The following is a 14,130-nucleotide window of genomic DNA, read 5'->3' on the forward strand; positions in this document are numbered from 1 at the left end:
AGGCCATCTGGAAGTCAGTGTAAGAGGAGCTGGATTTTATCATTCAATTTGCAAACAGAATGTTTAACAACATGCTACAGTAAAAATAATATCACTAAAACCAGAAACAGTGATTTTGCATCTTCAAAAAATATTGTTGGTTAGGCTTTTTCTTAACCCCTTTGAAAATTTAATCAACTTCATAATAAAAGTAATTAAAAAACACATTTGGAGGTATGTGAATTTGATTTTCTATTCAGTAATATTAAAACTTGCAGTCCTTTTTTTTTAAAACTTATACATTTTGTCCAAATTCTGTATAGGTAACTCTCTTGTTTTCTTATTATTTCAATATAGTATGTCCCTATGAAATGCTGTATATATATATGTCTAAACTGTAAAAAGTATACTGCAAATGTTGAAGTTTTGTATTTATGAGAGACATTGAAAGTATGACTTATGGTATTTCAAAATTGTCACTCTTCACCATTTGTATATTAATAGTAAAGATACTTTTACTTTAATAAAGTGTCAAATTTTATTTTTTTCTAACCCTATCTCAGTAGTGAGAGAGCTTTATGTAACAAAAATCTTAATTTCCAGAACTTACAAACACAGTACTAGACAGCCAGAAGTAAAATCCTTTCTGTCATCTGTATCATTTGAATATTAGGATTATGGCCTATAGACAGTGCCCTGATCAGAGAAATAAATATAAATAATTGATTTAGAGACATGCCACACCAGTTTCATTAGTATCACCAAGGAAACCACTAGAAATACTTGTATGAATACTTGTGTGAATCAGAACATAAACCAGTATATCTCTAGACTCTTTGATAGGAACCCAACATTGTGTCTTAATGAGACTTGTTATGGTTGTGCAGAGGGAAGTTTGAGTGTACCTGGGTTTCAGATAATTGTTGGTTTTGTTGACTTTTCTACATGTTTATTTTTCAATATATTTAAGAAATTATGCTTCAGCATAGGGTACCATTTGTTGCCAAACCATGTGATTTATAAAATTAAGAAACAAGCCTGGAGAGGAATAGTTTAGTCGGCAATCATGAATTTTGGAAACAGTACTTACACAAGCAAAGAGGACGGTTTAAAAAGAAAGATCAAAACGAAAAATACTCTAGATAAATTTATACCAAAAACCTAACATCTATTTCTATTTTATGTTGAAATTCTATTTCACATTATTAATTTTAAAAGAAGGGTCTTATAGAAATTGACCATATAAATTTATATTTCACAACTTTATTTTCCTTTTCTGAGAAAAATCTCATTTATTTTAGTGTCTAATTTTGGCCTTACATGGAAAAGAGGTCTCCCTGATCCCCCCCCCCCCCCACACACACACACACACAAAACCCTCAATTGTTGCTGGATCCTAACAGCTCCCTGGAGTCGAGGGCCACAGCATCAAAGGCTCACACATTGGGAGTCAGTTGAAGACAAATAACAAATTTATTTGTTCAATAACAGAGAGGGCCTTATACACCCTCCTCCCAGCACCCAGTCTGCATGGTCATCCCTCATTGGCCAGGCATTATCAGCAGCGCTGACATTGACCAGGAACTCTGACAGCACCCTTTGCTAGGCCTTCAGGCAGACTCTAGTTGGCTCATAAGGAAGTGCATTATGTGTATGCCTTGGCAATTGGTCTGAGCCATTTTCCGGGACCCTATGGGCCTGTCCTACTACACTCCTCAACATGTCTGCACAAACATGAGATCAACAAGACTGATACCGTAGACATTTGAAAGAGGAAGTGGAAAATCCAATGTGTACGAACCATAAACAAAGAACTAAAGGTAACATCAGACTGGTAAAGGTAGTAGAAATAGTCTCCCTTAGTGAAGAAAACACCAGTTTGCTTATCCTATACCACATAGTCAGCCCTAGAAAACATACATGCAAGTAACATTACACATACTGAGCAGGGTGCATTTAGAAATACATATGTATAGAAGTATTTGCATGCAATAACAATTAATTTGAAAGAAAGCAAAAGGAAGGTTATATGAGGGCCTGGAGGGAGGAAAGGAGAGGAAGAAATGTAATTATAACATTGTGTTTTTAATAAACAAACAAAAAAGTATTCGTATTTTTTTAAGTTTTACCAGGTTTGCCCTTTCTGTATTGAGGGGTTTTTTTGTTTTTGTTTTTGTTTTTTGTTGTTGTTCTGTATTGTTTTTATAAATATACATTTCTACATGGGATTTAAAATTGTTGTTGTTTGTTTATTTCACTGTTATAGTTAAAAACGATAAAAGCATCATTTGAAACAAAACAAAATAAATTAACAAAAATCCCCAACAATACTAGATGTTAAAATGTTTGAGGGGGCTTTTTTCAACATAGCTCTTCTCCAAAACAAGACATCCTCTTTTGTGGTTTAATTTTTCAAGGTAGATTTTTATCACCTAGAAGCGCCATATTTTTTTATTTATGCTTTGGAAACTGGGTTACCATATTGTCAAATGCATCAGTATCTCAAATACTCTATTTTTTAGTATAGTAAATCATAAAGGTAAATCTTGAGTTGGGTCCCATTTGAGAAAAGTGGGTAAACTTGTGCTTCACCTCATTCCAGTCCCTTGGCTGCACCATCATTCTCCACATTTCCGACTTCCATCCTTTTCCTATCACTTAGAAGTCTGAAATTGACATAGGAAGATCAATATATAGAATAAAAGAGGAAAACTGACAGAAGCAAGCCAAGCCACATTTGTGCACAATCTTACGTATCAGTTGAAATAATTCAATATAAATTCTCATAGGAGAGTCATGTAGAACTAGAATTTTCCTTTGACTAAGGAAATTGTATTGTTTGTATTTAGCCGATGACTAGAAAAGAGAGAATACACATGTAATTTATAATCAAATTGTCAAATGAAACCCAAAGTTATGGGAAATGAGACACATAGGCAGAATTAGTGAGCGGGAATTATGAAATTTTGTATCTGTGTTTGACTATGTGAATATTTCATAGGAATTTAAAAAAGAAACCTGCTTAGAGAAATGTAGATGAATATTTTACCAAATCAAAAATTAAGAAAGTCAAATGTAGTAGCCATTTAAAAAGATAAGGGAATTGTTTCTCATTTCTTCTTATTTCACAAAATAATTGTAATTTTTTACTATATATTATATACATACACTGACTTTATGACTTACTATATTAAAATATACAATACTCTAAATATTGATGCATTTGACAACATTCTAACACATGTATATCAAAAGGAGGTTTCACTAATGTGACTTAGGGGCTGTGGTCTGGCTGGTCGAATAGTAGCTGTCTCCTAGTAGCAAGGCCAAGACTCTGATAGTTGTTCAGTCCCCCAGGAAGCAAGATGTTTCAACTTGTTTTCTGTTTACCTTGGAATCCCAAAGAAATAAGGGGTAATACCATCTAAGTAATGTCACAGCAGGACAGGTAAACTAGCAAGTGAGGGAAGGCAGTCAAAAAACAACAGCTTCTTTCTTCTATGTCCTTTCTTTCAACTGTGGAGGTCAGATTTACAGTGCTTCTTCAGACATCAGGATCTAGAATTAGAATCAGTCTTCCTCCCTTAAATAATCCAATCAAGAAAAAGCCCTCACAGGTTTGTCCAGCCTCTTATATGTTACCCAATTCCAGAGGTACTCAGTCGGACAACAATGATTAACTATCACAAGTATGCAAATAGGTAATTATGAGAACTTTGAAACCTTATTAAATACTAAAAAAATCCAAAAACCTACTACCCAGATATGGAATTGGGAAAACATACCTATACTCAATAACCTGATGCTCTGTATATTATGAGTTATTGGTTTGAGAGCTTTATGTAGAAATTCATTTTATGCCCCAGTGAATATTATTCATCTTGAAGTGCTCACATATATTTACTGATCAATGCTTATTGAGTACATCATTTGCACTTACAACATAGCAATGAAAAATTGTGATTGTGAGTCCCCTATCTTCTGTCTTTGAACACTAATTCTGATATGAAATTGTGTTAGGCAGTTATCTAATGCAGCTGAGTGACACATCAATCTGAAATGTAATGATTTTTAAAATACTAGCTTTCATGATTTTGTGTCATTTTGACTAAATTGGCATTCATTTTTCACTGCATTTTGGCTACTTGCTTTTAAAAAGGAGCTAAAAAATAGAAATCCAAATAATATTCATCAGTCCCTGTTTACATCAGGCTGGCAATTGACACTTGGATTACACAAGAATTACATGAGTAGGCATATGGTTGTCACAGGAGAATACATTTTGGCTGCACAATGACAATTTAGCTTCTTTGTGCCCCTCACCTTAGAACACATTGGATTTGAAAGCAATGCAGACAAACATGATGATTAGAAATCTTAATAACCCTCAGAATTAATAAAATTGCTTGTCCTATTTGTCACAGGCAGACATTTCTACAAAACATTTTCAAATAGGATCTCTGTGTTCAGGCATTAAATCAGTTTTAAGGATACTACAGATTTCATTAATTGTCTCATAACCTTCAATTTGGCCTCCTCATTCCCAAAAGCACAAAGACGATAACAGAACTTCTAGTGTTTACTTTCATTAAGAGATCTCTTAATGTTGCCAGTTTCTGTTTCATTGATTGGTGCTGCTGTATTTCTACTGTTATGTTTAGAAATCATAAAGACTTTAATGTCTTAAAATCCAGCAATTATACCTCTCAGATCTCTGCTTGCCTCGACATACCTCCTCCTCTGATGGGGAATCCATGATTCCTTACTTTTTATCAAATCAAAAATATCAAAACTCTTTTTATTTCTTATTTTTCTCATATTTTAGCCTGATCTGAAAATCACATTTTACTTATATTTTCATAATATGAAGTGAATACATTTTGTGAAGTCATTATATGCCCATTCTAGTCTACATAACAGGGCACTGAGAGCACAATAGTTTAGTAAACAACTTCGTATTTTGTCTTATTTTTGTGTGTGTATTCATTTGGCTCAAGTTTAAGTTTTTTCTAGAGTTGTATTATGTTGAAGTCCAATGTTGTTTCTAAAGGAAAAATACAATCATCTAGACACACACACACACACACACACACACACACACACACACACACACACATATATATATATATATATATATATATATATATATATATATCATATTCTTGACTTACACAATTACAAATTCTGAAGGTCTGAGGAAAATTTTGTCTGACCCTTTACTAAACCAGCAGTGAAATGAAACAAATCTGATCAGAATAACAAATCTGACCAGAAGTATCACCTTGAGGAATTCTATGATAATGAATAAGGCATCCAAAAATCCATGAAATGAGGGTTTCCCCTGAAGCATTATGTGTAGGGAAGACAAATAATGAGTGAAATGCCTCATTTTTCATTATTTTCAATATTGCTATCTATTATTTATCTGCAGTGTCAACATAGTTTTCATAGTATTCATGCTTTCAGAACTGTGGAAAGATACTATAAATAACCGCAGTATTCTTAAGACTTTTAGAACAACACCTTGCTCCCCTTTGCTGATAGTTGTTATCCATGTAGGTATCTGTTGCTAGTCATTATTAAATGAACATATCTAACCTTCTGGCTATAAGCTTGTGTACTGGTTGGTTTTGTGTGTCAACTTGACAGAAATTAGAGTCATCAGAAAGGAAGGAGCCTCAGTTTAGGAAATGTGCCATGAGATCCAGCTGTAAGGCATTTTCTCAATCAGTGATCAATAGGGAAGGGCCCAGCCCATGGTGGGTGGTGCCATCACTGGGCTGGTACTCCTGGATTCTGTAAGAAATCAGACTGAGCAAGCCACATATGCAAACCAGTTAGTAGCATCCCTCCACGGCCTCTGCATCATCTCCTGCCTCCAGGATACTTCTCAGTTTGAATTCTCGTCCTGACTTCTTTAAATGATGAACAGGGCAGTGGAAGTGTGAGCAGTATAAACTCTCTTCTCCTGAACTTAATTTTGGCCATGTTGTTTTTTTTTTTGCAGTAGTAGAAAGTCTAATACAGCTTGGTCTTGTACAGAAAAGACACATTGCCAAAAGAAAGTGAACTATACAGATCAGGCCTTAAGTGTATGCATATGTTATATGATGGGCTGACTCCAGGTTCTGTTTTTGCTCATTCGATGACTTTTCATTGTCAGCCTACGCATATCATCCCATCGGTAGTTATGTGCAATTAGATGACAAAGGACAAGAAGTCAAACATGCTTTGCATATGTTTATCATGGTTTGCTGCAAACGCCGAGGTTTCAGATTTAGCAATGTAGTCCCTTCCCACAACATCTTTGAATACCAGTAGTGTAGTAAATTCTAGTTGGTATAAGTTCCAGTAGCACACCAAACTGTTCATTTTCTTGGAAGTCGACTTTTTCCAAATGTGTAATGATGTGTTGATGAAGGGACATAACTATAGTTGAATGACAAATTTATTGGGAAACAAAAACAAAAAACGAATATTAACGATGAAAGGTTTGGGCAATAGTCAAGAGACATTTGAATAAAGCTTTGTAATGATAATGTTAAACAAAGAATAATTTCAGCAGTGGAGGATCTTAACTTCTAAGGGTTAAGGATGACTCATTTTGTGAATGCCAATCAGAGACTCAACCCCAATTCATTTGTCATCAATCAATAGGCTCATGAAAAAAGTCTTTGTGGTGGTAGGTAAGGTACATAGATGTAGAAATGTGGACTTCCACTTGAATACTATACAAGAAAATTCATAATATGTACTAGTGTTTTTTCCTAGTATAAATAATTCTAGTATCACTTGCAAGTACAATCCTCATGGAGTGACACCTGCAGAAATTCCAGGACCAGTTTCGAAACCTGACCCTTAAAGATCTTCTTTGCTAGCATTGCTCTTGGATACGAAATCCACATAAGTAAGTCACAGTGTCAGAGTTCTTGCAGAACACAATACCACACAGACAGACAAACAAAGATATACATATATATTAATTTGTTTCTCCATAAATATGTTAATATATGCCCATAAATATGGATATTTAACTCAATAGTAAAGCAACAGTATTAAGATAGGCTATATATATTTTAAATGTACATTATTAGAGCATATAGTATGCATAATTGTGAAAACATATTAGTCTAAAATATACAGAACAGAAATTTGCAAAAGGGGATTTAGAACATGACACTTTAATATCTAGGGAATATTCAACAACTTGTAAAAACATTGATTTGCATAATCATCTTCTTTGTTTTCACTATAGAGTGTTAAGAATCTTTCCAAGATTAATTATTCAGTCACTGATTACTTTCACATAGAAAATATGTGATTTCTAAGGAGAGGAAATGGCAACTGTGTTACACCTCCTATTGGCAAGATCTTAGAGAACACTAATTGAAATACACATAGTTATAATAATCTGTGTTTCTTAGAGACTCTAATTACTCATTTACTGATTTCTGTCTTATAATAGCCTATAAGTTTTAAATTGAAAATATTTGTGATTTTTCAGTTATAAATCTCGGCATGAAAGGACCAATTAATATTACTTCATGAACAAAATTTGTAACATTTTTTAAACACTTTATAATTTATTGGGACTTTTTTAAAAAGTTCAAAACTACATTTATACTGGCAAGTGTTCTGTCTAAATTTGAAAAGAATTTTTATGGATTGACTTCTGTGTCTGCTGATTATATCATATATGGTGAATATTGCTATTTAGAAGTGTTCTTCGACCTTTATTAATCTTCTGAACATACTTGCATCAGTTATTCTGAATAGCATTAGAAGCTGGCCCTAAGCTGGTACATTTCTCATTATCAATCCACGTTGTATCATTTCAGGATTCATTAATTTTGATATTTACTCTTTTCACACTAAGATCCTTATGTCTTCTACATGAATTGTCCCTTCATTTTATATATATATATATATATATATATATATATATATATATATATACACACACACATATATATATATATATATATACATATATACACATATATGTGTGTGTGTGATTCTTATCCCATTTAATATGCTTTCCTTTTTATTTAAGATTCTCAAGTACTCATTGACATGATCAAATGCCTCTCAGAATTATCAGCTGAACAAAAACATTTCTGAAATAGTCCTTTAGACATTGCAGGGCTACTGAACACAAGACTTCACAGCAGCTGTGACTACATGCACAATACCTTCAAAAGATCATCCAGCCAAAATTCCAATATGTTTTGGAGGAGGCATTCACAAATCTTCCCCCATCTGAGGAGTTACTGGCAGTTGATACCTGTATGGGAGGGAAACTCAGTTTCCTTCAAGGATGCGGTCCCTACTAGTCTCCCTTGTCATGGAGTTGGCATAAGTTCAATTAGATAGCTGTTTGTTGCCACTGACACGTGAATGCCACTTACTATACCTTTATGCATCTTGAAATACTGATAATTGTCTTAGATCAGAGGTAATACTCCTGGTGAAGATTATTTAATTGCTTCTCTATACATAGTATTTCCTGGAACCATGGATGTAGGTCACAGGGAAGAGGTTACAAGTAAGCTCCAGTTTGAATCATTTGAATCCTTTGTCCTAAGTGTATGCTATCACCAGTGTATGGGCCCACCTGCAGTTCCTGATAGGCAACCAAGATACGTATCAATAATCTCTATTGTTTTAGGAGTTAAAGTTGGTCTACACTAACTGGCCATTCAATAGGTAGTTTCTTGTGCCCTGGTACTGTGGTTTTTCTTAGTCTATGGTTCTTCCGAGGCGCATTCCCAAATTAAGTGCCTTACCTCTTTAAGACACAGCGTACATACATATAACTGTAGCTGCCATTCCTCATCAAAGAAGCCTTTCTTTACATCAAATGGAGATTATCATAGAAAACTACAAATTAGCACAGGGCCTTTGCCCAGATTGGAGCCCAGCCACAACGGATAAATGTCTGCTGAATCTATGACTTGGGAGAGGGAAAACTAATTGTGAGAGCCACAATACCCAGAAGTCTGCAGTGAAACTAGACAAAAACAATTGTAATATTAAAGAACAGGTTAACATGAAAGGGGGAAAGGCTCATGAAATCCCACCCCTAGCCAAATAACTACAGGCAAGTAATGACTGCTGGAAGAAACAGATTACCTTCTCTCAAGATTGAGCCGATTATTGATTAACTGATTAAGAGTAAACATAAAACAGTATACATTACAACAGAAAAAACACACTCTTTGGGGTGCATTTATTTATATTTGTGATACACACACACACACACACACACACACACACATGCTAGAGACATATATATGGATGAAACAATAATAAAGAAACAAAGGCTGTCAACTTTAAAATGGGAGGCATTTGAGGGTTGAGATGAGAAAGGGAGGGGAAAGTTTTAAAACACTAAAAAGTAAGAAAATACTAAAACTACAAAGAGAAACAGAGGGAAAGAGGTAGTAAGAGATTAATAAATATTTCAATGCTTTTGGTGCATATGGTAGACAACCTGATCACAGTATCTACATAACCATAAGCTTTGCTGTTTGTCATTTATTCATCAATGTAATGCAGTCTGATAATTCTGACCCAACACAACAAAACAAGTGTTGTATGGTATTGATAAGAACAAATCACAATTCTCCTATAAAAATAATTCTTATATTTTAAATATACATGTGTAATTTATTATATATCTTTTGCATTGTTTATGGATGAATCCAAAGAGTTTAAGGTGCTGATATAATGTCTTTCAAAATATGTATGCAGTGTAGTCCTGTAGCTATCTTTCTTTTATAGTCCTTCATTAGCAGGGGAGGTTTTTGACAAAACGTTTAATAACTAATTAAAGTATTTCTTCTCATAGCTTAAATACTTGATCTAGGAACAGTCCAAACAATAATTTTCAATACATTTAGACTCAATTGCATAAGCTTTACTTTCTAATGATAGCTATGAAATACATGAAAAATGAAAATTATAAATTAAAACATCAAATATGTGTTTATTCTACTGAGGCAAAATAGAAATGCATTTATAAATAAAAATGTATCATGAATCTCTTTCAAAATTTGTCCCTGGAACTTAAAATTAATCATGTTTAAAAAAACAGAGTAGTTTGTTTTTTAAATGAAGACACATGGGGTATATATTTGTTTTTTAGGAGGCATTTTATTGTGTCTCTTGTAGAAAAAAAAAAAAGGAATAACAAAAATTATTCTTTCTTCTTTCTTTTTTAGCCCTGGCTTTCCTGGAGCTCACTCTGTAGACCAGGATGGGCTCAGACTCACAGAGATCCACCTGCCTCTGCCTCCCAAGAGCTATGATTAAACACATGCGCCACCACTGCCCAACTAACAATGACTTTTACCCTTGAGATATATACATAAAATAAAACATGTGAAAGTTTGAACAATGGTTACAGATTAAGAACAGAAAAGAATCAAGTACAGTTTGCTATCACATTAAAAACAAATGAAGGAAAGGAAAAATAATTGAAATGAGAAAAAAGGGGAAAGGAAGATAGAAGGAGGAAAAAGTGGCAGTGACTTTAAAGAAGAGAAAAAGGAAGGAGAGAAAGACAGAACTCTACCTAAGAAAAATATTTGTGACATCATTTAACAGATTTGCATCGAGTGTTCCACTATTGTCCAGTGAGCAGGCTCCTGTCTCTAACTTCAGTACTTGGAATTCTAAAAGAGTAGGCTCATGAGTTTAAAGACAGGTAGACTATAAAGGAAGACCCTGTTTTAAGCAACAGAAAAGAAATTCCAATCATTATTGTATACAACTAGAAATTACAGCACAATGAAAATGCAAAATTGAGGAAATCTAGGAAAACACACTTCATCTAAAACCAATATATGTTTCATCATGATATTTTCCTGAAAACATTATTTCTGTAATTTTCATTAATCATGCACAATAATTTGATCCCAATATTAAAGATTTTATTCTATTGTTAACATTGGAATATTGTTGGATAATAGACATGGATCATTTTTGGAATGACAGTGATAACATCAATTAAAACTATCAAACATAAAAATGTCTATCTTTGGGCCTAGAGAGATAGGTCAGTGGTTAAGCTGACTTGTGGCTTTTGCAGAAAGCCCCAGTTGATGCCCTGCACCCACAGGGAAGCTCACAGTTATCTATAATTTTAGTTTCAAGTGTCTGATAACCTGCTTTTGCCTTCACAGATACTTCAAGGACATGACGTGTGTACATACATACAGACACTCAAAGAAAGAAAATAAATGTTAAATGTTTATGTTTAAATGTTGACTTCTTTTTATATGCTTTTTATATTCTTAAGTTACTAGTTTCCATAAACTAAGTCAACCAACATAAGTTAAAGACAAAATATGACATAACAAAAGAACCAAACAACCAACCAAACAAACAAAAAATGGGGTGATGATATTAGATCTTCAATAAGTAGTTTTCAAACTTGAATGCATGATGAAATCTTCTCTTCTCAGTTATTTTCCCATTCTTCTATAGCCTCCTGGGTGTGGGGATTATAGGCCTGTGCCACTAACCTCCCTTTGGTATAAATACAATGTGTCCATATTTCTTCTGAATCACATCCTATGAAATTATGACTTTACTGGGAAGAATCTTAAATTGTTAGCATCATTTCTGGGTGTCGTGTAGGCAGGCAGGGAACTACAGCTCAATAAGTAGAAAATAAAGAGGAGCAGGGACCCTTGTACGTTCAACACTTACTTCCTCCAGTCAAGTTTCACATTCAAACAATTACCCTCTCGCAAAATAGCACCACAGGCTGTCAGCAAAACATTGAGCACAGTTCCAGGCTGGCCTACTCCCCAGGAAAGACCTTGCCTTGGAGGAGGTGGGAACTGGGGGGGGGGGGTGAATTGTGGGAGGAGGCTGAGGGCTGGGAGGAAGGAGGACAGAGAATCTGTGGCTGATATGTAAAATTAAATTAATTATAAAATAAAAATATTTATAACAACAACAACAACAACAACAAAAGGTTCAGCACACAGACCTCCATGAAGCTGGTTCAGATGCAACTGTGTGCGTGTTCTGGCTGGTCTACTCAAATCCATGTTTTTCTTCTGTTCTTAGCTCAACACCACTTCCATAGTATTATTGTCTTTCAGAGCATCATTTACTTTCTTTGTAGATCTATCTAGAGTCTGTCACCATAATCACCATAATTCTTTGGGAGGTGCAGAGGAAAAGCAGGAAGAACTGTTCATTAACCACACTTATTTTTAATGGAAAGGAAGTTCCTCATGATGATTGAAATTAAAACCTTATTTTCAAATTTGCAACAAGAAAGGACAACAGATTCCTTGAAACAGAATAGTGTGATGGAATCGCCCTTTTTACTTTATTATTCTACACATCCCTAAGCAATGCAGTGATGATAACATGCTTGCAGAATGTAACTCACTCTGCTTATCCTCACCTTCTTTGGTGGACTGATGTTTCTGAACCTTGTGCCACCCATGGCATTTACTTTTGGAGTATTAATTAGCAGTGTTTCTATAATTTTTTTTCACACATCAGTATGTATTTATTACCAACAGAGTCTGCTAGATAGATCCATGACATTGATGTTTATTAATAGAAAATGTGCCATCCTTGATGCTGCAGGAGGTGAATATTAAAAAGATTACAATGAAGGAATAATGTGTGGGACCAGCAAGAGCTCTAATGTAAAAATACTGAATAAGTAACCTATAATTTAGTGTCCTGAAATGATAATATAACATCATTTATCATGGTTTTATATTAAAAATTAATTAATGTAAATAGGTGGTCAGTGGATAAGAGTATTGGTTACTATTCCTTAAGTAAAGAAGCGTCCAATATGATGAATATTATCTTTTTATACTTTTGCTTAAATGAAATGCCTGGGTTTGATTTTCAGCACGCATGGCAATTTACAGCTGTTCGTTATTTCAGTTCCAGGGGACTCAGGTGCTCTAATCTGTCTTCCATAAGCAGAAAATGATGCAGACACACACATAGAGGCAAAAATTCTTACATAAAATAAATTTAAATTAAAAATATGAAGAAATACTTTCTTTTTAAAAATGTTTGCATTATTATTATTATTATTATTATTATTATTATTATTATTATTATACATCCCTAGCACTTTTTCCCCTTCCTCATATCCTCCTAGTACACCCCCACATGACCTCTGCCCTCCCTGCCATCCACTCCTCCTGTTTCTCTTCAGAAAGGGCAGGCCTCCCATGGATGTCAACCAAACATAGCATATCAAGTTACAATAAGACTAGGCATCTCCCTGGTATTAAGGCTAGAGACAACAAACCTGTATGAGGAATAAGGTCCTAAAAGAAGGCAAAAGAGTCAGAGACAGCCCCTGCTCCCACTGTTAGGAGTTCCACAAGAGGACCACGCTAAATAACTGTAACATCTATGCAAAGAGCCTAGGTCAGACCCATACAGGCTCCCTGGTTGTGGGTTCACTCTCTGTGAGCCCCTATAAGTCCATGTTAGTTGATTCTGTGGGTTCTCTTGTAATGTCTTTAACCTCTCTGGCTCCTACAATCCTTCCTCACCCTCTTGTGAAGGACTCTCAGAACTTGGCATAATGTTTGTCTGTGGGTAAGACAAACTTGTTTTTATATACAATACATTTTGATCATTCTTCCTTTCTTTCAACTCCTAGATTCTCTGTACATCCCAACTTCCTATCCTTTATCTTTTCTTCCTCTCTTTAAAAAAGCATTAAACACAAGTGACAAAACAACGATTAGAACAAACAAGTGCAAAACAAAACAAATAATAAGACAAAAAAAATCCCAAAACACACAAAAGACACACACACACACACACACACACACACACACACACACACACAAGGTAAAATATAAAGTCTGTTTTGTGTTGGCCAAGTATTCCTTGCCTGTGTGACTGATACACCCAATAGCATTAATGCCATTCCACTGGAGAAAACTATTTTTCCTTCCTAGTATCTATCAATTGCAAATAGCTTTTTGGTTATGGTTATGACTTTATGTCTACTGTCTCTTCCCAATGCTGGGATGTTATCTGCTTTAAATGTGTGCAGGCCTATATTGGCTGTTACTTTCTCTGAGTCCATATTGGATGCCTTTGCAGAGTCTAGAAGATGTTTCATGCAGAAATCTCTGATTC

This window comes from Onychomys torridus, chromosome 12, assembly GCF_903995425.1.
Source record: "Onychomys torridus chromosome 12, mOncTor1.1, whole genome shotgun sequence".
NCBI classification, from domain to species: Eukaryota; Metazoa; Chordata; class Mammalia; order Rodentia; family Cricetidae; genus Onychomys; species Onychomys torridus.